The 26,994-nt window shown below is 43.3% G+C and overlaps 1 protein-coding gene across 4 annotated transcripts in view; it reads left to right on the plus strand.

The window, feature by feature from the left end:
• Nucleotides 1-216: 216 nt before the first annotated feature.
• crot (carnitine O-octanoyltransferase) overlaps nt 217-26,994 on the plus strand; it is an 87,018-nt gene continuing 60,240 nt past the window's right edge. For 2 of the 4 annotated variants that reach the window (XM_087987335.1, XM_087987338.1), the window contains exon 1: nt 217-330. The gene's annotated coding sequence lies outside the window, so the exon portion shown is untranslated. Of the gene's footprint in view, nt 331-12,152; nt 12,242-16,941; nt 16,961-26,994 lie in introns of those variants that run through there. The other 2 variants (XM_087987336.1, XM_087987337.1) reach the window with 2 other exon arrangements.

Consider the following 26,994-nt stretch of genomic DNA (forward strand, 5'->3'; position numbering starts at 1 on the left):
GGTGATTGTGAGGGGCGGAAGCGAGGCGACACGCACGGAAAAGGTTGGGTACATTGTTGCGAGGAGCGGAAGTGAGGCGACACGGACTGAAAAGGTTGGGTACTATGGTTGGTGACGGGGGCGAGTTGAGGGAGATGGGGACGTCGTGCGACAGTACGTGACGGAAGTGGCGCGCGAGGATGTTCTAGTCGTTGGGGCTGAGGGAGGAGGGGTCGGGCCAGGGAGTTTGGAACAATCGCGTCCTCTGGTTGGTAGACGGTTCATCATATTACTGAGTCTGGAAAATTTGCTCAGTAACAAAAATAAATCAAATTAAACCAGGAAGACAGAGTAAGTGACTAACTGAAGAATATGGGTATAAAATAAGAATGTCTGCTGCAGTTCAGGTCATTGCTTTGATGAGTTATGTGTTGTCGGGCTCTGTGTAAAATATACTCGCTGTGCGTAAGTACATTAAAATCTGTCTACATTTAAAATCCCCGGGCGGTATATTCCTCTGTTGTCCACACTCCAATCACGTTTCCTGTTTGTACAAATATTTTTTGGATGCGAACAGGTGCCCGTGAGGATGGTGTTGTTGGCTGCAGCCTGATAGTTCGGGGTTTAAAGCCCCACTGTGAGAGAGCTGAGCACACAGTCAGGGCTGACACTCCAGTGCGTTACCGAGGGACTGCTGCACTCTTCACAGTTGCTGCCTCTCCTTGCGATCTTTCAGCGAGGGCCCTGTCCGCCCCCCCCCCCCCCGAGGTAAACATCAGTGTTTACTGCTCGATAACCCCGGCACGGACACGATGGGCCGTAGAGCCTCTCTTCACGCCGTGAGACGCTATCCCTTTTTTTTTGTTTGTTTAAAACGTCAGGGCAGTTCTGCCCAGTGACCTGACCAATATTTATTCTCCATCCCACATTAGTCCAATTGCTATTGTTGGACAGTTCTGCTGAGTTTCCTACAGTTACAAGCAATCACACCTCAAAAGTGCATCGCTGGTGGAAGTACTTTGGGGATACCTGGAGGTTGAAACGTTACCATACAAATGAGAAAATTTATTCTTAATTTTTGAACCCGATCTGCAATATTGTTGAAAGTAAAGTTTACTACCAATATTGGTAACCTTGTATAACTTCAGTTATTTTACAGTATTAATGGCAACTTAATGGACTGGGATAAACAAATACAGAACATAATTCAAATATATTTGATTCTAAGTTTGTGCGAAGATTTGTAGCTCGGGATCTCATTGTTGTGGTTCTGTTCACCCAGCTGGGAATTTGTGTTGCAGACGTTTTGTCCCCTGTCTAGGTGACATCCTCAGTGCTTGGGAGCCTCCTATGAAGCGCTTCTGTGGTATTTCCTCCAGCATTTGTAGTGGTTTGAATCTGCCGCTTCCGGTTGTCAGTTCCAGCTGTCCGCTGCAGTGGCCGGTATATTGGGTCCAGGTCGATGTGCTTATTGATTGAATCAGTGGATGAGTGCCATGCCTCTAGGAATCTCCTGGCTGCTATCTGTTTGGCTTGTCCTATAATAGTAGTGTTGTCTCAGTCAAACTCAGACAACAACTCACCAGGACAAAGGGCCCGATACCCAGCATGAGCAAAACCGACTTAGTGTACAAAATCCCATGCAAGGATTGCACGAAACACTACATAGGACAAACAGGAAGACAGCTAATGATCCGCATCCATGAACACCAACTAGCCAAGAAACGACACGACCAGCTATCCTCAGTAGCCACACACGCAGATGACAAGCAACATGAGTTCGACTGGGACAACACTACTATTATAGGACAAGCCAAACAGAGAACAGTTAGGGAATTCCTAGAGGCATGGCACTCATCCACTGATTCAATCAATAAGCACATCGACCTGGATCCAATATACCGGCCACTGCAGCGGACAGCTGGAACTGACAACTGGAAGTGGCAGATTCAAACCACTACAAATGCCGGAGGAAAGATCACAGAAGCGCTTCACAGGAGGCTCCCAAGCACTGAGGATGTCACCTAGACGGGACAAAAAGTCTGTAACACAAATTCCCAGCTCGGCGAACAGAACCACAACATATTTGATTCTGTTGTGCTTCCTTGTGCAGTTTAGTTGCAACATGTGCTGACTGATAATTACAACACTCTCTCCTAAAGGCCATTGAATACAGTATTATAATCACGTTTTTGACATAACTTCAACAAGTCATCTTTGCACGCTTTCTGATTCATTCTTTCTGGGTACTAACATATCAGTTGCTGAATGAAATTTTGGTATTGCCTCTCTTTTGATCTCCTATCTGCTTGATGGTGTTTTGATAGAACGTTCTGTGGCGAATACACGTCCCACTAGGCTATGCATTAAGAACCGTCTATTATTCTCTGGTTGTGATCCCTTTACTAACTTAATCTGACAGCAGCTTACATTTTTATAGCACATCTTAACTTGCAGCATTTGTCCAGGTGGTAGGGTTATTGAATAGATGTAAGGATGAAAAGATATATTCAAAGAGGTTTTTATGAGAAGAGGGGTACATATCATGCTAAATAACTTGGGATTGAATGTCAGAAGGCAAGGCAAACTTTAAATGGTATGACAGCATTAGTGACAGTCTTACACCAATTGGTGTTTGTGGTGAGTACAATTTAGGAACCTGGTAATGGGATATTAGAGAAATTTGAGTCTAATAGTGAATGTGCATAAGGGTTTCACTGACATGGAAATAAAGTAATGACAGAGAGATGTGTGCGCATGGAGTTTTTCAACCTTAGTTTTCCAACCATGGGAGGGGTAGATACCTTATGGAAAGGTTGCAAAGGGAAGCCATAACGATGAATACCCAGTTTAAAACCCCTGTTCCGAGATACAGATCTAGAGATTGTTGAGTCTGTGCTGAAAAAAAATTATGTATTCAGTCAAATGAAGCAATTTTTTTAAAACTGCAGAAGTTGAAGACCTGAAACAATGACAAAGTGCTAGAGAAACACAAAATCTGGCAGCACCTGTGGAGAGAAGAACAGAGTTAGCATTTCAGATCCAGTGACCATTTATCAGAACCAACCTGCTGAATTTTTCCACCAATTTCTTTTCCTGTCAGTATTTTGTATGTTTCACTGAAATCCCCCCTCCCCCCCTCCCTTTTCTCTAAACGCCAATGAATACAGGCCCAGTCAACCTGAGCAACACTGTCCTGCTCTTGTATTCAAACTCTGGAGATGAAGGCTGAAAATACCACTGGCTCTCTTAACTGTTGTTCCACCTACAGTGACTGGTGTACAATGGCACCCTGGTCCCTCTGTACATCACAATTTCCCAATCTATCATCATTTAAATTATAATGTGATTTTCTATTTTTCCTACTCAAGTAGACTTTTATCAATTCACATTGGTCTGCTGTGAATTTGCCTGCAGAACTTGTCTAAATGGCCCTGAAGCCATGTATTCATTCTTTATCATTCAATCCTACCTCCTTCCCATCGGCAAATGTGGAAATATTTGATTCCTTTATCCAAATTCTGTGTGTGTGTGTGTGTGTGTGTGTGTGTGTGTGTGTGTGTGTGTGTTTGCATATGTAAAATATTTACTCCCTTGCCCTGGCTTCCTTTGCCTTCTGCTTTTATTTCTACTTATCATCACTTCCATCTTTGTTTCCCTCACTCTTGTGTCCCTGCTCAGATTCCCATCCCCATGCCATTCTGGTTTAAACCCTCCTTGATTGCGCTAACCGATGCCCCAGCAAAGCCTATGTCCTTGTCCTGCTGGGATGTAACCCATCCAGCTAGTACAGGTTCCATCTTCTCCATAATGAATCAATGCCTCAAGTGCCTGACACTCTCCCTCCAACACTTTCTTTCTATTATGTGGAGATGACAATGTTGAACTGGGGTGGATGACACAACATGACGCAAGGTTATAGCCCAACAGGTTTATTTGAAATCACAAGCTTTTGGAGCACTCCCAATTCGTCAGGTGAATTGGAGAGAGGTGTTTAGGCACAGAATATATAGGTGAAGAGACAATGGCAAGATAACTCAGATAATACAGAGTGTCAACAGTACAAATAGTGTGAGCAGAGTGTCAACAGGCTGAATAACAAATCTTTGCAGATAATCAAGTGTCAACAGATTAATACAAACAGTGTGAATAAAGTGTTGACAGCTGAATAACAAGTGAAGGGATGACCCATGAACCGATTAATTTAGACAGAGTAAGTACAAATAATCAAAAGTAACATGGTATTAGAGACAGACCAAATGGCTGAAAAACATGAGTAGTTATCAGAGTCACATGACAAGGTCTAACAAAAGTAAAAAGTATCAAAAACTGTACCAACTTATTACTTAAGGCAGAGAGATAGTCAAAATAATTAAGATAATGACATCAAAACAGGACAGTTATGATGACTTTACAAACAACGAACAGTATGGTGGGGTTACATGTAGTGCAACATGAACCCAAAATCACAATTAAGGCCATCTTAATGAATACAAAACTTGGCTGTCTGTTTCTGCTTGGCAATTCTGCATTGTAATTTATCTCGAAGGTCGCCTTGGAGAATGCTTATCCAAAGATGGGATGCAGATTGTCCTTGACCACTGAAGTGTTCCTCGACTGGGAGGGAACACTCCTGCCTGGCGATTGTTCCTTGGTGTCCATTCATCTGTTGTCATTGTGTCTGCATGAACTTACCAATGCTGTATCTCTAGGAGCATCCTTTCCTGCAGTGTATGAGATAGACAAATGTTGGCCGAGTCACATGAGTATGTACAGTGTACCTGGTAGGTGGTGTTCCCATGTGTGATGATAGTATCCATGTTAATGATCTGATGTCTTGCAGAGGTTGCTGTGGTAGGCTAACGTTGTCAGGGTTGCTGTCTTCTGAAGGCTGGCTAGTTTGCTACGAGTGATGGTCTGTTTGAGGTTATTTGTTTGGGAGTGTGAGGATAGCCTTGGCGAGATGTTCATCGGCATTGTTGCCATGCTGAAGGTTGTAAAGAAGGTGGCTTAGCTTCTCTGCTCCTGGGAAGTACTGGCTAAGGGTACCCTGTCGGTCAAAATCTCTGTCTATCTTCTGAGGACATTGTTGTGGATTTTCATTGTGCTGAGTTTCTGTAAGAAGTCTGTAGTGTCGAGATGATGCTTCACTTCTCCAGCTTCCACCCTAAACACATTAAAGAAGCCATCCTCTAAAGACAAGCCCTGCGTATATACAGGATCTGCTCAGATGAGGAGGAATGCAATGGATATCTACGGATGCTGACAGCCACCCTCAGAAGAATGGGATACAATGCTCAACTCAAGAATTGACAGTTCCGACATGCCACAACGATCTCCTCAGAAGACAGACACACAACCCTGCCATGGCAACCTCTGCAAGATATATCAGATCATCAATATGCGAACACTAACCACAAGGTACACTATATATTCATGATACTCGGTCAATGTTGTCTACATCATAAGCTGCAGGCAAGGATGCCCCTGGACATAGTACATTGGCGAGACCATGGGAGCGCTTCAACAATGGATGAACAGACACCACACAACAATTGCCAGGCAGGAGTGTTCCCTCCCAGTCAGGGAACACTTCAGCAGTCAAGGATATTCAGCATCCGATCTTCAGATAAGTGCTCTGCAAGGTGACCTTTGAAATATGTGACAATGCAAAATCGCCAATTAGAAACTGATAGCCAAGTTCCACACTCACGAGGATGGCATCAACTGTGATCTTGGGTTTATGTCACACTAATGTAACCCCACCATATTGTCTGTGTTTGTGAAGTCATCCTAACTGCCCAGTTTTGACACCATTACCTTGATTATTTGTGATTATCTCTCTGCCTTAATTAATTCGTACAGTTGTTGATTACTTTTGTTCGACCCTTGTCTTGCAACTCTGTGGACCCTAGTACCGTCTTACTTTGATTATTGATAATTATCTCTCTGCCTTAATTAATCTGTTCATAGGTCATTCCTTCACTCATTATTCACACCGTTTGTATTAGTCTGTTGACACTTGATTATCTGCAAAGCCTTGTTATTCACCCTATTGACATTCTACTTACATTATTTGTACTGTTGATACTTTGATTTCCTGGAATTATCTTGTTATTGTCTCTCTGTCTATATATTCTGTGCCTGGGCATCTCTCTCCTATCCATCTGACGAAGGAGTAGTGCTCCAAAAGCTGGGACTATAACCTGGTGTCATGTGAGTTCTGATTTTGTCCATCCCAGTCCAACACCGGCATCTCCACATCATGGCTATCATCGACACCTCAAACTGCTAGCTCAAAGTGGAGAGGATCTCTAAGAAGATCACGCATGTCGACACTGACATCAATTTTCTATAGAGATGCAAGAAAGCAGACAAGATCCCGAAAGGACTACAGATGACAAACCCACTCAAGTCGACATTCAACACAGACTACACTGAGAGACTCAGCTGTTGCACCTCTCACATGCTTCTCAACACGTACACAAGCTTGGCAGCAGATGTCGCAACCTTGAAACCAAGACAGAGTCCATATTCTCAGCTTGCGCCTCAGACATGAGACACTGCCAAGCTATGAGACACTGCCAAGCAGATAAGGCGACGGAACTATGCCATCGACATGCACACTAAAACAGTAAACTTGAGAAACTCAACATGACCACCATCAACAAAGAAGCCGTCCTCCGTACCACGGTTGAAAGCAGTACCACCACAGGGAAATCTATTGTTAACTTGTCTGACCACACCCTTCAATCAGACAAAATCAAAGTACTAAGCTGAGTGCTCCATTTCTGCCCCATTACTAAAATGGATCCTATTAGTCTCGTGGCAGACTCTGAGGAACTCATCAGGTGAATGAGACTCCAGGAATTCTTCCACAAACCCCAAGATGTCAGCAGTGAGCTCAATTAGACAGCAACGAAACAGAACAGTTGACAGATCCGTAGTGCAGCAACAAAACAAGATTAAGTCGATAAAAGACCCCTTTGGAAGGCCGCTGCCCTAGGCTTGACTGTACGCTCAAAGCATTAGGAGATGTGGCAATGCTAGATTCATCACTCACAAGATATCCCAGAACGTTACTCAAGCACAACACAATGCCATCCATACTCTCGAAACCAACCGCAACATTGTCATTTAACCAGCAGATAAAGGAGGAGCCATCGTCATACAGAATAGAATGGACCATCACAAAGAAGAATGCTGACAACTGAACAACCAGGAACATTACAGACAATTATCCACCAGTCTGACTAAAGAACACACCTGTCAACTCAACAGACTGAACAAGACCTTCGATCCAGACCTTCAGAGAATTCTGTGTGTTCTCATCCCATCCATTCCCTGTATAGGAGACTTCTGTTACCTCCCAAAAACCAACACGCCTGGACGTCCCATCATACCAGGCTAAAGACCTTTTGTGAGAATCTCTCTGGCTGTGTCAAGGGTTTCCTGAAACTCATCGTACAAGGAACCACCAACTTCCATCATGACACTATGGACTTCTTACAGAAACTTAGCATCCATGGATCAGTTGAACCTGAAACATCCCTCATCAAAACGGATGTTTTGGTACTTTACACCGGCATCCCCCACAATGGTGGGATGGCTGCAACAGCCTCTGTACTCAACCCCAACAGCTGCCAATCTCCAGACACTATTCTACAATTTATCCACTTCATCCTTGACCACAATGTTTTCATCTTCAACAACCAGCTCTTCATTCAGACATGCGAATAGCCATGGGGACCAAAACTGTGCCCCAGTACACTAACATTTTCGTGCAGATGTCCAAACAAGACTTCGCTGCACAGGACCTCCAACCAACGCCATACACCAGATATATTGATGACATCTTCTTCCTTCAAACTCGCAGCGAAGAATCACTGAAACAACTACACAGTGATATCAATGGATTCCATCCTCCCGTCAGACTTACCATGGACTACTCTTCAGAATTGGTTTCATTCTTGGACACTCGCATCTCTATCAATGATGTACGCTTCAGTACTTCACTCCTATTGCAAGCCCAACAATAATCTCACATTGCTTCACTTCTCCAGCATCTATGCTAAACATGTTAAAGAAGCCGTTCCCTATGAACAATCGCTGCATATATACAGGATCTGCTCGGATGAGGAGGAACACAATGGATGTCTATATACGCTGAAACACGCCTTCATAAGAATAGGGTATGTTGCTTCAATCATCGACAATTCCAACATGCCACAGCGACAAACTGCAATGATCTCCTCAGAAGACGGACGTGGGATACAACTGTCAGGATCTTTCCTCGTACAGTACTTCCCTGGAGCGGAGAAACGGTTCAATGCTCTTCGCAGCTTTCAGTATGCCAGCGATGATGACGAGCATCTTGCTAAAATCATTCCCTACACCTCCACTACTCACCTTCAAACAACCACCTAACCTCAAATAGACCATTGTTTGTAGCTAACTAACCAGGCCTTCAAGAGAACAGCAACCACAACACCACACAATCCTATCATGGTAACCGCTACAAGAAATGTCAGATCATCGACACAAATACTATCATCACGTGTGAGAACACCACCCACCAGGTACACTGTACATACTCGTGTGACTTGGCCAATGTGTCTACCTCATACACCGCATAAGAATATGAGCCAAGGGATGATACATTTGGTGAGACCATGCAGATGCTACAACAACGGATGAATGGCGACTGTGCAACAATCGCCAGGCAGGATTTGTTTTCCACCTTACCCAACCCCAACCCCAAAAAGACCCCTACATTATCTGCCTACTATTTTTACTCTGGCAATCACATTCCTGGCTGTCCACTCTTTTCCTGTAGTATGACCACCGTGATGTACATCCAATTTATGAAGATCTCAACCTTACAGATACTCCTCCGTGGTGACACCAGCTGCCACTCCAAATCTAAAACACAGATTTCTTGTAGTTGCAGGATATACCTCCAACATGAATGTCATTGTGGGCACTAGAAGCGTCCCTGATTTACCACGTGATATAGAGCAGTATTCCACCTGGTAAGGCTGCCTCACTGTGACTTGCTCTTAAATGACTCCATTTTAATTTGCTTCTGGTAGTTTAGTAAATAGCAAATACAGAGGAACCTTGAATATCCGAAGGACACGGGCGGGGAGTATTTCGTTCGGTTAATCGAATACCGGATGACACAGTTTAGCCAAACATCGGGACCTTGCGATCTTGCTGGACAATCGAATGCCGGATAATCGAGATTCCTCTGTATATGGTAGCACTTATTCATTATGCTTTATGGAAAGAACAATTTTTTTTCCTTAGAGACTAGTTGAATTATTCACATGGTCTGCTTTCCAAGGCCACCCTTTACCTCACACTGGCTCCCAGTCCCACTTGATTTTATGTTCTCTCCATAATGTCTTTCCTGAATATTTTCAAAGCTTATCTCTCTCATGCAATTTTTCAATGCCTGATCTCCATGAAGCTGAAGATAGAGACCAAAGAGTACCTGTCTCCCTTTCTCACTGAATTGCTCTTTCACCAAACACTTGTTACTGTTCTGGGCTGGAGCACTCCAAGGCAGGGTGTTTAATTTCTTTTATATGGCTGGGATTCAGATTGCTACCCTATCAGACAGTTATAGAAGATGTTATTACATACCTCTGGAGCAGATGGGACTTGAACCCAAGCAGCCTGTTTAAGTAGTAGGAACGTTATCACTATGAGACAAATGACCCTCTTCTTTCTCTCGCACTCTCTTTTGCTCTCTTCCCCCCCGCCCCGGCACAAGGTCAGGGAGTTATAAAACCTGGTAAGCCAATTGTGATTTGCTTGCTTAGTCACCAACTCTCAGACTTCCCAATGTGCACCAGAGATGCAACGTGACTGAGTTTTGTTTGCCCAACAAGCTCAGAGAGGACACTTTCAGTTTTTACCTTTTAGATTTTGTCTGTTTTTAATCTGACTTTTAGCCAATTGTTGAAGACTGCATAATTCTAGGTGGGCTAGGGATAGCATGCTTAAGACATTAGCGATGTGAAAACAGGCTGATGGATCAGTAAGCCTTGACCCTTTTACTAGTTTGATATCCTAACATTTAGTTACTGTTAGGAGGAGTGTGTTTGGTGCAGTATATAAGAGAAATGAAAGAACTTGGAGGTTTAAAGAAAGTTATATCAGCCCTCGCCAGCAAAAGTCAGGGTTCTTCTGCACATCTGGTTCAAAATGTAGAATTCCTATTAGAATGCCTATCCCTTTTGACAGTCCTTTTAAGGAGTAGTATTTCTGACCTAGACATACATGTGTTTATACTCCAGGATATTTGTTGTGTTTATTTTCAGAATAGTTTTTTTTTTACAGATTTATAAGTTAAAAAGCCTTTATTGACCCTGAACTGTTTGATTCCACTGTGGAGCTGCTGGTGAGATGTGTCTTATCCCTGAAATTGAACTGTATTTTTTTTCCATGTCTTTGGTACTTGGTACAAGGGATACCTGAGTCTTTTCGAATGATCCATTTGATCATTTGCATGGCCTAGTTTGTCATGTGATAACATTGTATTTGCACTTACACCAGTTTTATTTCCTAGTCAGCGGGTTGCTTGTTCAGAGGCTTTCTGTTCCTTATCATCAAAATTTAATGTTTTGTAAAATTTTAGTCAGAGTGAACATGAAACCGAACAGGAAGATGTGACTAGAAAGAAGAATGAGAACATGCTGAACCATTAGTTCATGAATTTTATTATTGTGATTGTGCAGGAAGGAAATGAGGATACTGTGGATCACAGTACATAAGTCTGCCTTTGAACCTTCAAAGTCTGTTGACTAAGTCGCTGAGTATAGGGGCTGTCACCTTGCAGTGGTCGTGTCACTACCTCTGAACCAGGAGGCCCAAGTTAAAGTCCCATGTGCTGCAGAGGTGTATAATAATATCTCGGACAGGTTGATTTTAAAAGTATGTAGATGCTGATTATAAAACCTAAACTGCTGGTTTCCACTCAACAATTGCCATGTACAGTCTTCTCTGTGTGGGCATGTCTGGAAGTTCAGCGTGTGTACTTAGCAACATATCATCTGCTTGAACCCACATGCTAACTTCTAAGGCAAGTATAATTTAAAACTTGCATCTTGAGCTGAGAAATTGAGGTCAACTCCTCATATAAGTATAACCGTAAACATTTATGAATTGAATAAACTTATTCAGAGTATAGGCTTAAACATGCATTTTGCCAAAAAAAGAGTGGGGGAGTGTCTAATATGTGACAATCTGCATTGGTATTTTTTTCTGTAATACTTTTGACATCTGCAGAAATTTCCAACTTTGAAAATTTTCAGGTGAGATTTTATCAAATAAGCCATAAAGCTGGGAATTATTTATATAATCAGGGCATTTAAAAAAAATTCCAACGCAACTAAACCAGTAAGATTTACAGGCCAATAAGTGTGTCCCTACCTTAGAATTGTTAATAGTATTTAATAGAACTAAAACAACCTACTACGGATGCTGAAAATCTGAAATAATAGCAGATAATACTGCAGATACTCCACAAGATTTGTGGTGATTGAAAGTCTAATAATGTAACTAAATAACTTGGTTGTCACACCCCAGCTTTGGAGAAAGTGAGGACTGCAGTTGCTGGGGATCAGAGCTTAAAAATGTGTTGCTGGAAAAGTGCAGCAGGCTATTCCTGATGAAGGGCTTTTTCCCAAAACGTCGATTTTCCTGCTTCTCGGATGCTGCCTGACCTGCTGTGCTTTTCCAGCACCACTCTGATCTAAACTCTGGTTTCCAGCATCTGCAGTCCTCATTTTTGCCATGCCACATGAGTGCCAGGCAATGGGTATTTCCAACAAGAAAAAATTCTATAAGCATCCCATGGCATTCACGTTGCTGACTCCTCCTAATCTCAATGTCCTGGTAGTTAGCATTGATCCAAAACAAGTCTTTGACCAGCATAAATATGTGGCTACAAGAGCAGGTAAGAGGCTGGGAATTCTGTCATGAGTAATTCACTTCCTTGTCTTTCGAAAGCCTGTTCACCATATACAAGGCATAAGTTAAAATTATAATGGGGTTCTGTCCATTTGCCTGGATGAGTGCAACTTCAGTAATGCTCAAGAAGCTGGATTGGCACCCCATCAACAACATTCATTATTTGTTCCCTTCTTCTCCATTGCACCGTCACAGCAGCATGTACCATCTATAAGAAGCAAAGCAAGAACTCAACCAGGCTCCATAGACAGCATCTTCCAAACCCCTGACCTCTACCACCTAGGTAAAAACAAGGGCTGCAGATGCTGGAAACCAGATTCTAGATTAGAGTGGTGCTTCAAAAGCTCAGCAGGTTAGGCAGCATTCGAGGAGCAGGAAAAACGACGTTTCGGGCAAAAGCCCTTCATCAGGAATAGAGGCAGAGTGCCTGCAGGGTGGAGAGATAAATGAGAGGAGGGTGGGGTGGGGAGAAAGTAGCATAGAGTACAATAGGTGAAGGGGGTGGAGCTGGAGGTGATAGGTCAGGGAGGAGAGTGGGGGAAGGTAGCAAAGAGTACAATGGGTGAATGGGGGTGGGGATGAAGGTGATAGGTCAGAATGGAGGGTGAAGTGGATAGGTGGGAAGGAAGATGGGCAGGTAGGACAAGTCATGGGGACAGTGCTGAGCTGGAAGTTTGGAGCTGGGGTGAGGTGGGGGAAGGGGAAATGAGGAAACTGGTGAAGTCCACATTTTATGCCCTGAAGTGTTCCGAGGCGGAAGATGAGGCGTTCGTCCTCCAGGCGTCAGGTGGTGAGGGGGCGGTGGTGAAGGAGGCCCAGGACCTCCATGTCCTCGGCAGAGTGGGAGGAGGAGTTGAAATGTTGGGCCACAGGGCGGTGCGGTTAATTGGTGCGGGTGTCCCAGAGATGTTCCCTAAAGTGCTCTGCCAGGAGGCATCCAGTCTCCCCAATGTAGAGGAGACCACATCGGGAGCAACGGATACAATAAATGACATTGGTGGATCTGCAGGTAAAACTTTGGATGTGGAAGGCTCCTTTGGGGCCTTGGATGGAGGTGAGGGAGGAGGTGTGGGCGCAGGTTTTGCAATTCCTGCAGTGACAGGGGAAGGTGCCAGGACAGGAGAATGGGTTGTAGGGGGGCGTGGACCTGATCAGGTAGTCACGGAGGGAACGGCCTTTGCGGAAAGGGGAGGGGAGGGAAATATATTCCTGGTGGTGGGGTCCATTTGGAGGTGGCGGAAATGTCGTTGGATGATTTGGTTTATGCGAAGGTTGATAGGGTGGAAGGTGAGAACCAGGGGCGTTCTGTCCTTGTTACGGTTGTAGGAGTGGAGTCTGAGGACGAAGGGGCAGGATGTGGACGAGATTCGTTGGAGTGCATCTTTAACCACATGGGAAGGAAAATTGCAGTCTCTGAAGAAGGAGGCCATCTGATGTGTTCTGTGGTGGAACTAGTCCTCCTGGGAGCAGATACGGCGGGGGCGAGGAATTGGGAACGCAGGATGGCATTTTTGCAGGAGGTAGGGTGGGAAGAGGTGTAATCCAGGTAGCTGTGGGAGTCGGTGGGTTTGTAAAAAATGTCGGTGTCAAGTCGGTTGTCATTAATGGAGATGGAGAGGTCCAGGAAGGGGAGGGAGGTGTCAGAGATGGTCCAGGTAAATTTAAGGTCAGGGCGGAATGTGTTGGTGAAGTTGATGAACTGCTCAACCTCCTCGCGGGAGCATAAGGTGATGCCAATGCAGTCATCAATGTAGCGGAGGAAGAGGTGGGGACTGGTGCCGGTGTAACCGGCATGGCGGATGGAGGTGTAGAGGGATTGGATATCCATGGTGAAGATGAGGCGTTGGGGGCCGGGGAAATGGAAGTCTTGGAGAAGTTGGAGGGCATGGGTGGTGTCTCGAACGTATGTGGGGAGTTCCTGGACTGGGGGGATAGGACAGTGTCAAGGTAGGTGGAGAGGAGTTCAGCCACCTAGGAGGACAATGACCACAGATATATGTGAATACCATCACCTGCAGGTTTCCCTCCAAACCTCGCATCGTCCTGACTAGGAACTAAATCACAATTCATTCACTCATCACCTGAAGGTCAATTGGGGAGGGGTAATAAATGTTGGTTTAGCTTGCAATGTCCATATTCCATGCATAAGTAAATTGAAAATCTTCATTTACTGTTACATAGGTTTGTGCTTGCACATTTCATTGTAAATGCTGAATAGAATTCATATTTAACTAGCAGGTGAGAGGAATGATATTATTTTTACAAGTTTTGTAGTATCACATTGGTGCTCTGTTGTACTGAATATCTACAACTGTTGGATTTTATTCCAATAATCTGCTTGAAATCATATGCATTTTACCGAAATGTGTGCTTTTCAAATCCTTCTATGTATTTTGTTCTGCTGAGATGTAGTGCATAATTATCCCCTTTTAAGATAACTGATTACTATTGTAATTCAAAGTTGAAAAGCTGTGCAGATATCTCTGAGTTTATACCTCTGATTTGTTTTGATGAGGGGAAAGGTTCACTGGAGGCAGTTTTTATTTGTGTGATTGGTTATCCCAAAGGGTTTCAGACATTTCTACTGATTTTGCCTTTCTGAATCTTGTGTTGGCATATGTGAATACTTAGCTGTCAGGCAGCAAACTGGAAATTTAATAAGGTAATGAATGTATTTGAGTTATTTTCCACTGAGCCTTGATCCTCATTAATTTGGTGAGATTTTCTGTTTTTGTCTTGGTAAGCTTCAGCACAGAGCTGAAAGACAATAAGGAATTTTGAAAGAATGGGAGATCACAGTATTAAATCATACGATATTGTGTGCAGGCTTCTTTTTTTCTGTTAGATTGTGTGGGAAGGATAAACTTTGCATATAAGTATATTGAATTAAAAATGTTCATTTTATGTCCAACCTATCTGTTAAACAGTGTAATCACTCTTTCCTGATCAGTAGTCATGCAAGCTTTGGGGAAGGAAAAAAGCCCCAGGAGAATTGCACTGACAAACACTCAAAGTAATCATCTTAATAGCCTTGATATTCTAACCAGTGAGAAAATTAATACTGTAAGGAATAGAAAGGTCTATTCACATTCAGTGAACCAGTTCGAACAATTGAGACTCTGTATCCCACTTTACCCTTCGTTAACAACGCTGGTGAATAATTTGGTCATCACAATCATTAAACTTATTGCATTTTCCACTTTTGTGGTAGATTTTTTTGTAATTCATTGGAAATAAACATTATTGGCAAGGCCAGCATTTACTGCCCATTCCAAATTGCTCTTGAAAGGGTGATGCTGAGCAACTTCCCTAAACTACCATAGGCCATTAGGTTTTGATACACCCACAACACTGTTTGGACATTTCACCATCCAGTGCAGGAGAAAATGGTGTTCTCTTTTCAACTGGTATTGATAGCAAACATCTTTCTCTAGTTTCTGTTCCTGCAGAGATCATCTTCCAAGCCATCTTTGTCCTACTGTAAATGTCCCAAATACCCTATCTTTTTCTTGTATGCTGATGTTCAGAATCACTTACTTATCTAGTTGTTTGTACTTATGAATTTCAAGGTACAATAATTCCCCCCCCCCCCCCCCAAATCTAGATAGATAGTGGGATGCAGAGAACTAGTGCAATAGGGCATAAAGTAAAACGTAGGTTACTAAACGTAAGCTTTGGACCAAATGTTTTTCAATGATTTGTGGACAATATAATTATTTATATTTATCACATCACCTTTATCTGGTGTTCATTAGTGATTTATGCATTCTTGTGTTTCAAAATGACTGGACCATTGTGTTTGCTTGATACTAGTCATCCTTTGTGAATATGTACTGAATAAAATTAGGCTAAATGATTTCATTGTAATATTTGTGCAATTAAGTTGGAAATTTGCTTCTGACATTTCAAAGTCTAGTTCTTTGCGTAACAGTTGTATTTGATTTGTTAAAAATTAGGAGAGATCCAAGATGGCGGCAGTCTGAGTGGTCTGCTGTGCTGGGCTCTGTGCCATAGCCCTGGGCAAGGCGGACCTTTACCCCTACCTTACCAACCACCCCCAGGAGAAAGAAGTATTAATTTAAACTTACTGACTATTTGGAGCTGCTGAGATCATCTGGGACAGCTTTTAAGGAAAGGGGCCTAAAGGAGACCCTCCTACTCCATCAGGGGTGCCTGCAGCCAATGTTCAGTCTCCTGGCCTGGCCCATTTGGATCCAGCAGGACAGCAGCATTTATTCTTGGAGTTTGCCAAACACGGAGAGTAGATTCAAGCAGCAGTTGAGCCACTGTCTGCCATGCTAAAAAAAGCATGAGCAGGAAATCTAGCTGCTGGAACAAAGATTGGGGACAGTGGAGGAGAGGACTGCGGCATCGGAGACCGGAGCAGAGGTCTTGGGAGGAAGAATCCGAATGCTGGAAGACAAGGTTCGGATCCTTCAGGATCAAGTCGATGACCTGGAAAACAAAAATAAAAGGAAAAACTTATGGATCGTGGGTCTCCCGGAACGTGAGGAAGGCGACGACCTCGTCGGCTTTCTGCAGGGATGGCTGTTGAAACTTTATTGCTGGAACAGCACAGCAGGTCAGGCAGCATCCAGGGAACAGGAGATTCGACGTTTCGGGCAGGGATGGCTCCCAAAGTTCCTGGAGTTGGAGTCTAAGTCAGGCCTAGTAAGCGTGGATCGTGCCCACCGGATCGCAACGCACAGGTCCAGGTCAGACCCGCGCCCCCGCAGGTCCAGGTGCAGCTCCTGTATTATAAACAGTTAATAGTGGAAACAGTAAGAGGATTGGGAAGGAATTCACAAGCTTTAATGTATAAAGGCTCAAAGATAATGTTTTTTTTCAGGGCTTTTCTGGAGCCCCGATTAAGAAAAGAAGGACATTTGATGATGTCAAGAAAGAATTAAGGGACCTGAACATTCAGTACTCCTTGAGGTACCTGGCTGTGTTGCGTTTCACCCATGGGAGGACAGTATATAACTTGAACTCTGCAGAAAAGGTGAAAGACTTTGTGAACGTTTTGAAATGAAAGACCTGAGCCAGGGTGGGACGGGAGGGGGATCATTGCGGACAATGGTTTAGGGCGTTTTTTTTTTAAATTACCGCCCTTTCTACTTCCGTCTTGCCTCCCCTATTTTGTGGTTATTGGTTTTATATGTACAGTTTTGTTGTAAAATTGGAGTTATTTTATATATTGGTCAGTTGGGTATTATCTATTTCTTTAGTAACTGCTGTTCTCTTGATTTTGTATTGGGGTGGCTATATCAATGGCCAAGATGAGTGGGGGGGGGGGAGGAATGGGTATCCATTGTTAACTTTCAGAATGTAAATAACAACAGGTTTTCCTTATTTGTGACTTGCCTGGGACTAGGGCATGGCCTCAGCTAGAGGGAGTTAAGATGGGAGGGGTGCTTCCTATGGGCAAGGGGGAAGGTCTCGAGCAAATTGGGGGTTATTTAGGTGTCTGTTTCAGTTAAATGTAGTGTTTTTTTTAGATGTAGTTGGTTTTATAGGAATACGTTTTAGAACTCATAGAGTCAATATCTTTATAACTCATTATACCTCAGATAATTTCCCTCCTCCTGGGAAACTACGGGCTGCCCTAGATGACCGTGGCTAGTGATTTGTTCAGGTAGTGCACCTGGAATATAAAAGGGAGCCATTCCCCCATTAAAAGAAAGGTCTGATCAAGCCTCCGGAAGGAAAGGGTGGACATTCTCCTGCTGTAGGAGACACATCTAACTGATAAGGAACATCTGAAACTGCAGCAGGGGGGTTAGACAGGGTATTTTTCTCATCCTTCAACTCGCTTCCTCTTTTTTTGAGGTATTTTAGGTGTTGGAAGTGATTTCCTCGAATTCCAAGAGCAGCAATTTGTGTTTTCTATGCTGTTGCATTGTTTTGGAACTTTGGAAATAAAAAAGTCAAAAGAACACCAGTTTTAAAAGGGAGAAGAGCAGACAAAGGAAGCACATGGTGAGGACAGTGCAGGAGAGAGTGAGAGAGAACCTGCACAGTTACTGCCTTTGCTGTTTGAATTCGTGTATCGCTGGACATCGGAGTGCATCTGGGAAAATTAACAAACAGTGAAATTCACAACGAATCTTGAAGGAACTTGGGTGAAGTTCACAGCACAGAATCAGATAAGTTAATTGTTGTTTTAAGTCTGTCCAAGAGAAAGGCTGCAGTAGTGAGTATAGTGGATTCTTTCTTGATTATATGTTTTTGGAGATAAGTCTCTTGATTAAACTTAAAATATAAGCCATAGCTATTAATTTAACCTGGGACAGTGTTTGTAGAGGAATAAGACGATGTTATTTTCTGGGTCTGTAGATTGTGAAGGAACAAAAATGGCCTTTGAAGTGATATGTACTTCTTGTCAGATGTGGGAGTTTAAGGGTTAATGCAGATTATATCTGCCATAAATGCTGTTGGATGCGAATCTTATCAGATCGAGTGGATCGGTTGGAGAGACAGATCGAAGCAATGAGGAATTTGGAACAGCAACAGTATGTGATGGGTGACAGTTATAGGAAGGGGGGAAAGTCTCACGTACAGTCACATAGATGGCTTAACTCCAGGAAGAGTGAGAAAGGTCGGCACCGAGGGCAGGAGTCTTTTGTGGATATACCCATTTCAAACAGGTATGCTGTTTTGGAAAATGTAGGGGATGATGGATTCTCAGGGAAACGTAGCACGAACAGCCAGGTTTTGGTATTGAGACTGACTCTAATGCAACAAGGGGTACGTTGGCTTCCAAGAGATCAATTATGTTAGGGGATTCTGTAGTCAGAGGTACAGACAGACGTTTCTGTGGCCAGCAGGGAAAAAGCAGAATGGTATGTTGTTTCCCTGGTGCCAGGATCAAGGATGTCTCAGAGAGGGTGCAGAATGTTCTCACGGGGGAGAGGGGCCAGCAGGAGGTCATTGTCCACATTGGATCCAACGACATAGGAAGGGAAAAGGTTGAGACTCTGAAGAGAGATTACAGAGAGCTAGGCAAAAATTTAAAAAGTAGATCCTCAAGGGTAGTAATATCTGGATTACTTCCAGTGCTATGAGCTAGTGAGGGCAGGAATAGGAGAATAGAGCAGATGATGCATGGCTGAGGAGCTGGTGTATGAGAGAAGGATTCACATTTTTGGATCATTGGAATCTCTTTTGGGGTAGAAGTGAGCTGTACAAGAAGGACGGATTGCACCTAAATTGGAAGGGGACTAATATACTGGCAGGGAGATTTGTTAGAATTGCTTGGGAGGATTTAAACGAGTAAGGTGTGTGTGTTTGGGGGGGGGGGGGTGGACCCAGGGAGATAGTGAGGAAAAAGATCGATCTGAGACGGGTACAGATGAGAACAGAAGTGAGTCAAACAGTCAGGGCAGGCAGGACTAATAAATTAAACTGCATTTATTTCAATGCAAGGGGCCTAACAGGGAAGGCAGATGAACTCAGGGCATGGTCAGGAACATGGGACTGGGATATCATAGCAATTACAGAAACATGGCTCAGGGATGGGCAGGACTGGCAGCTTAATATTCCAGGATACAAATGCTACAGGAAATATAGAAAGGGAGGCAACAGAGGAGGGAGGGTGGCATTTTTGATAATGGATAGCATTACAGCTGTGCTGAGGGAGGATATTCCCGGAAATACATCCAGGGAGGTTATTTGGGTGGAACTGAGAAATAAGAAAGGGATGATCACCTTATTGGGATTGTATTATAGACCCCCCCAATAGTCAGAGGGAAATTGAGAAACAAATTTGTAAGGAGATCTCAGCTATCTGTAAGAATAATAGGGTAGTTATGGTAGGGGATTTTAACTTTACAAACATTGACTGGGACTGCCATAGTGTTAAAGGTTTAGATGGAGAGGAATTTCTTAAGTGTATACAAGACAATTTTCTGATTCAGTATGTGGATGTACCTACTAGAGAAGGTGCAAAACTTGACCTACTCTTGGGAAATAAGGCAGGGCAGGTGACTGAGGGGTCAGTGGGAGAGCACTTTGGAGCCAGCGACCATAATTCTATTCATTTTAAAATATTGGTGGAAAAGAATAGACCAGATCTAAAAGTTGAAGTTAGGCCAATTTTGACGGTATTAGGCAAGAACTTTCAAAAGCTGATTGGAGGCAGATGTTCGCAGGTAAAGGGACAGCTGGAAAATGGGAAGCCTTCAGAAATGAGATAACAAGAATCCAGAGAAAGTATATTCCTGTTCAGGGTGAAAGGGAAGGCTGGTAATGATAGGGAATGCTGGATGACTAAAGAAATTGAGGGTTTGGTTAAGAAAAAGAAGGAAGCATATGTAAGGTATAGACAGGATAGATCGAGTGAATCCTTAGAAGAGTATAAAGAAAGTAGGAGTATACTTAAGAGGGAAATCAGGAGGGCAAAATGGGGACATGAGATAGCTTTGGCAAATAGAATTAAGGAGAATCCAAAGGGGTTTTACAAATATATTAAGGGCAAAAGGGTAACTAGGGAGAGAATAGGACCCCTCAAAGACCAGCAACGCGGCCTTTGTGTGGAGCCACAGAAAATAGGGGAGATACTAAATGAATATTTTGCATTAGTATTTACTTTGGAAAAGCATATGGAAGATATTGGACTGTAGGGAACTAGATGGTGACATCTTGCAAAATGTCAAGATTACAGAGGAGGAAGTGCTGGATGTTTTGAAATGGTTAAAAGTGGCTAAATCCCCAGGACCTGATCAGGTGTATCCGAGAACTCTGTGGGAAGCTAGAGAAGTGATTTGCTGGGCCTCTTGCTAAGATATTTGTATCATCGATAGTCACAGGTGAGGTGCCGGAAGACTGGAGATTGGCAAACGTGGTGCCACTGTTTAAGAAGGGCGGTAAAGACAAGCCAGGGAACTATAGACCGGTGAGCCTGACCTCAGTGGTGGGCAAGTTGTTGGAGGGAATCCTGAGGGACAGCATGTATATGTATTTGGAAAGGCAAGGACTGATTAGGGATAGTCAACATTGCTTTGTGCGTGGGAAATCATGTCTCACAAACTTGATTGAGATTTTTGAAGAAGTAACAAAGAAGATTGATGAGGGCAGAGCAGTAGATGTGATCTATATGGACTTCAGTAAGGCGTTCGACAAGGTTCCCCATGGGAGACTGATTAGCACGGTTAGATCTCATGGAATACAGGGAGAACTAGCCATTTGGATACAGAACTGGCTCAAAGGTAGAAGACAGAGGGTGAGTGGAGAGTTGTTTTTCAGACTGGAGGCCTGTGACCAGTGGAGTGCCACAAGGATCTGTGCTGGGCCCTCTACCTTTTGTCATTTACATAAATGATTTGGATGCGAGCATAAGAGGTACAGTTAGTAAGTTTGCAGATGACACCAAAATTGGAGGTGTAGTGGACAGCGAAGAGGGTTACCTCAGATTACAACAGGATCTGGACCAAATGGACCAATGGGCTGAGAAGTGGCAGATGGAGTTTAATTTAGATAAATGCGAGGTGCTGCATTTTGGGAAAGCAAATCTTAGCAGGACTTCTCCACTTAATGGTAAGGTAGATAGAACAGTGAAGAAGGTGTTTGGTGTGCTTTCCTTTATTAGGTCAGAGTATTGAGTACAGGAGTTGGGAGGTCATGTTGCGGCTGTACAGGACATTGGTTAGGCCACTGTTGGAATATTGCATGCAATTCTGGTCTCCTTCCTATCAGAAAGATGTTGTGAAACTTGAAAGGGTTCAGAAAAGATTTACAAAGATGTTGCCAGCGTTGGAGGATCTGAGCTACAGGGAGAGGCTGAACAGGCTGGGGCTGTTTTCTGTGGAGGGCGGAGGCTGAGGGGTGACCTTATAGATGTTTACAAAATTATGAGGGGAATGGATAGGATAAATAGGCAAAGTCTTTTCCCTGGGGTCGGGGAATCCAGAACTGGAGGGCATAGGTTTAGGGTGCGAGGGGAAAGATATAAAAGAGACCTAAGGGGCAACGTTTTCACGCAGAGGGTGGTACATGTATGGAATGAGCTGCCAGAGGATGTGGTGGAGGCTGGTACAATTGCTACATTTAAGAGGCATTTGGATGGGTATATGAATAGGAAGGGTTTGGAGGAATATGGACCGGGTGCTGGCAGGTGGGACTAGATTGGTTTGGGATATCTGGTCGGCATGAACGGGTTGGACCGGAGGGTCTGTATCCATGCTGTACGTCTTGATGACTCTATGACTCTAAGAGTAGAGGAGGGGCTATACTGATGAGAAGAAAACTCCCTTCCCAGGTAACAGAGCAGGTTAAGGATGGCCATGGATGGTTTATCATTCTTAAAGCCTGAATAAATTGAGAAGAGTAAGCCATTTTGAATGTATATTGTCCCCTTGTGCACCCTCTTAAATTTCTAATTGATGCAATGGTTAAATGAATGAATCTTGAGGTTCGTCGTATGATTATAGGAGGGGATTTCAATTGCCTTATAGATCCAGAAATAGACAGGGTGCCAAAAGGCCTGGCAGGTATGCCAGCGCAGTCTAAACAGTTGGTGGACCTGTGTGATGAGTTGGGACTAGTGGATGTGTGAAGGTACCTCCACCCTAATGGAAGAGACTTCACGTTCTATTCTAACCCACACAAGTGCCATACGTGAACTGACATTTTTTTATGCCAACTGACGATTTGGACAGAACATTGACATGCAAAATTGGGAATATAACTGTTTCAGATCATGCGCCAGTGTGTTTAAATGTTAAAACCAAGCGTAGTGGAATGGATGCACATTACTGGTGCATGGATCCATTTTTGTTAGGGGATAGCAAATTTGTCGAATTTATTACAAGAGAGTTCAGGGCCTTTTGGGATATCAATTCAGGTACAGCTAGTAATCTGGCAATGCTTTGGGAGGCCACTAAGGCAAATTTACGAGATCTGATCATTTCATATTTGATGACTAGAAAGAGGCAGAGGGAGGAACAGCAACAGATGCTGGAGTCCCGGCTGAAGGTAACTGAGAAAACATTATAATAGGCCATCAGTGCTGAAGCTTCAGTGGGTCACAGCTCCAGGCTGCTTTTGACTCAATGCACACACAAGTGGCTAAAAAAGAGGTTTCCTTTGCCAAACAAAAACTGTTTGAATTTGGACTTAAGCCTGGTAGATATCCGGCTTATTTGACTAGGAGGAGAAAAGCTTCCCAATCTATTACATCTGTTAGGGAGAAGGCTGGTATGATTACCCGTGAATTGAAAAAGATCAATGCTAGGTTTAGGGAATACTTTGCAATGCTATATTGGTCGGAAGGGGGCAAACACAATACAATGGGAATGCAGTCCTTTTTTTGAAAATCTGGACCTCCCCAATATAAGTACGGAGCAGGCTTCCCTTTTTGATCGTGCCTGTAATGGTACAGGAAGCAATAAGGCATCTCCAGGGTGGCAAAGCACTGGGGTCAGATAGATTCCCAACTGCATTTTTTTGATTACATTACTACAGTGTGGAAACAGGCCCTTCAGCCCAACAAAGCCACACCGATCCTCCAAAGATTAACCCAGCCAGACCCACTTTCCCTCTGACTAATGCATCTAACACTATGGGCAATTTAGCATGGCCAATTCACCTGGCCTGCACATCTTTGGACTGTGGGGAGGAAACCGGAGCACCCGGAGGAAACCCACGCAGACACAGGGAGAGTCTGCTGGAATTGAACCCAGGACCCTGGTGCTGTCAGGCAGCAGTGCTAACCACTCAGCCACCGTACCATCCTCATCTATAAGGAATTCATAAACATGTTAGCGGATGTGCAACTATTCTTATACACAGGATTGTCTGCCGCCTTCTCTTAGGGAGGCAAATATCTCCCTCATTTTAAAGAGGAAGGGCCCCGAAGAATATGCTTCATATTGACCAATTTCACTGTTGAATGTAGATTTCAAAATTCTATCCAAGGTGCTGGCTCTGAGGTTGGAGAAGGTCCTGCCCCATATTACAAAAGAAGACCAGGCAGGTTTTGTTAAGGGCCTTAGCTCCTCCAACAATATTAGGAGAGTACTGAACACTGTACAAGTATGCCAGCAAAGATTGATTTCAGGTTTTGTGGTCTCCCTAGACGCAGAAAAGGTGTTTGATCGGATAGAATGGCCGTATCTATTTGAGGTCGTAAACCGCTTTGGTTTGGGGGGATCTTTTGCCCAATGAGTAGCAGTACTATATAATGATCCTAAGGTGGCAGTCATTACAAACAGTATTAAGTCAAATAACTTTAATATTGGAAGAGGTAGTCGACAGTGGTGTCCTTTATCACCGCTATTATTTACCTTGACGATTGAACTGTTAGCTGAAATTATCAGGAGGGATCCTGAAATAGTAGCACCAAAGATGGGAATTGGGGAGCATATGATCACCCTATATGCTGACGACATCCTTTTAGTTTTGGCCAATCTGGAGAAGTCTGTTTCTCGACTGAATTAATTCATGTGGTGTTTTCTCGGGTTACAGCATTAGTTTTACAAAGTCGGAAGCCATGCCCGTAGGGGGATTAGTGGAGGTGCCTAATCTGAAGGATGGAATGCAATTCCCATTTAGATGGTCACCAAAAGGTTTTTTGTATTTGGGAATTTTTATTACTGCTTTCTTCCACCAACTGTACAAAGTTAACTATATACACCTACTAGAGAGGATAAAACAGGATTTGCAGCGGTGGGAGGGGTTACTGTTATCATGGTTGGGCTGAATACCCCTGATTAAAATGAATGTTCTTCCCCGGCTGCTGTACCCCATGAGAATGCTTCCATTGTTGTCACCTAGACAAGTGTTACAGAGGCTCAGTGGTTGGTTAGGGTCCTTTATTTGATGCCACAGGCATCCTCTAATCAAATTCACTAAATTGCAGCTTTTGCAGGCTGAGGGAGGGTGGATCTTCCGGATTTGAAGAAATACCGTATAAGTGCTCTGTTAACATATGTTGGTGACTGGGTAAGGGAGAGTTCGGAATCGATTTGGCTTGATATTAAAGCCTCGCAGTCAAGATGTCCTTTAATTAATTTATTATTCTTGGACAAGATGAAATCCATGACCCAGCAGTGTAAAAGTCCAATTATTTTAAATACGGTGAAAGCCTGGAGGATAATGAGGCAAGACGAAGACAATTGATCTAAGACCTCGCCATTTACTCCTTTGGTGGGAGCCCAAGGATTTAAACCAGGGACAATGGACTCCAGCTTTAAGGCATGGGAGAATAAGGGAATCTCCTGTCTGGGAGACTTATTTGAAGTGGAGGCCCTGATGTCATTTAGTCAGTTAAGTCAGAAATATGGATTGTCAAATAGGCACCTTTTCCGATATTACCAGATAAAGGACTACATAAAGAGGAAGACCACGCTCCTGGTTCAGTGTTACAAATCAGACGTGGAGAAAAGAATACTCCGATGTACGGGAGCTCTTTCACTCACTACTTCATATCATTTATAGAAAGATAGTGCCCTGGGGGACATGGAAGGACTCTGTAGAATGTGGAATCAAGAGTTAGGAGAGGATATTTCATCTGAGGTATGGGAAGACATCTGGGGAATGTAAGGAAAGTCTCAGTGTGTAACAGAGCGCAGGTCATGCGATTGAAGATCCTGCTCAGGGCTCATATGGCGCCAGTGAGGCTAGCTAAGTTCAAGAGAGGAGTATCATCAGGCTGTCCCAAATGTAAAATTAGTATAGGCACTCTGACACACTGTTACTGGTCATGCATACTGGAGTGCTACAGTAAGAGAGCTAAAGGTCATCCTGGGGATTGAAATTAACGTGGATCAGTATTTCTTTAGGGGTTGCCAAATTTGCCCTCTCTGGGGAAACACAGGAAGAGATTGTGTAATATTCTTACCCACTGTGCGAGGAAGAACATTCTGGTGAACTGGACGTCAGAAAAACCACCAGGTCTTATGGGGTGGCGTAGGCTGGTGAGGGAGCATCTCCCCCAAGACTACTCACAAAACGACAGGTTTACAAGACATGGCGGCCCTCTTTAAATTATATGGATGCTGACTTACCAGCAATATTAATCAGGGCTGTGGTATAACCGTGGGAATCGGTATGGGTGACTGTGGGGCCCCGGAGGAAGAGACAGGGGGATAAAGAATACGTGTACTGTAGATGATACTCCCAGGGATGGGAGCCTCAATGGAGATGTGATGAGTGAGATAGAATAAAGTAGTGAGATATTATTTAATTTAAGTTATTTGAATTTAGTTTAAGTTAGTATTTATTTAATATGCTTGTAGTTTAAGTAGATATGTTTGTTCGGATAGAATAGTAAGTCATTTATTAACAATGGTACTGTGTTATGGCCTTTTTTTGTACTGCCTTTTTTCTGTTTTGATGGTGTTTTTCTTCGTACATAAATGTTTTGTAAAAGATTTTAAAAGGTTTTCAATAAAAATATTTATTAAAAAATTAGCCGCTTAACTGTCTCAACAGACAGACATACTGATATTTGAGCTATATTTAATGTAGTGTGGTGCTCAAATGGGGAAAAATAATGAAAAAGGCAACTTTGGCTGAAACGGAATGAAACATTTTAGAGATAAGATTGAGAGATTTTTACACATCAATCATTTTGTTTTAAACTGGCCGGAGCTTTCCAGAATAATTTATTAACAACTGTTCCAACATCATCTGTAAGCCGTCCAATTCAAGATCTTTCAAACTACTCAAAAAATACAACCCACACAGACAATGGGAAGAATATGCAAACTCCACATAGACAGTCACTTAAGGGTGGGATCGAACCCAGGTCCTTTGATAGTGAAGAAATGGTGGTATATTTTCAAGGCAGGATGGTGAGTGGCTTGGAGGGAACTTGCAGTACGTGGTATTGCCATGTAACTGCTGCTCTTGTCCTCCCAGATGGAAGTGGTTGTAGGTTTGGTAGGTGGTATCTTAGGACCTTTGTTGAATTTCTGCAGTGCATCTTATAGATACTGCTACTATTGATATAGATCATGAATAATTGAAGTCCCAATAATGGTTTGAACCTGGAAATTTTTATCCCAAATCTGTTTCTTATTTGATACCCATTCTAAT

This window comes from Chiloscyllium plagiosum, unplaced genomic scaffold, assembly GCF_037043375.1.
Source record: "Chiloscyllium plagiosum isolate Xiang-an unplaced genomic scaffold, Cpla_swu_hap1 HiC_scaffold_5, whole genome shotgun sequence".
Lineage (NCBI taxonomy): Eukaryota > Metazoa > Chordata > Chondrichthyes > Orectolobiformes > Hemiscylliidae > Chiloscyllium > Chiloscyllium plagiosum.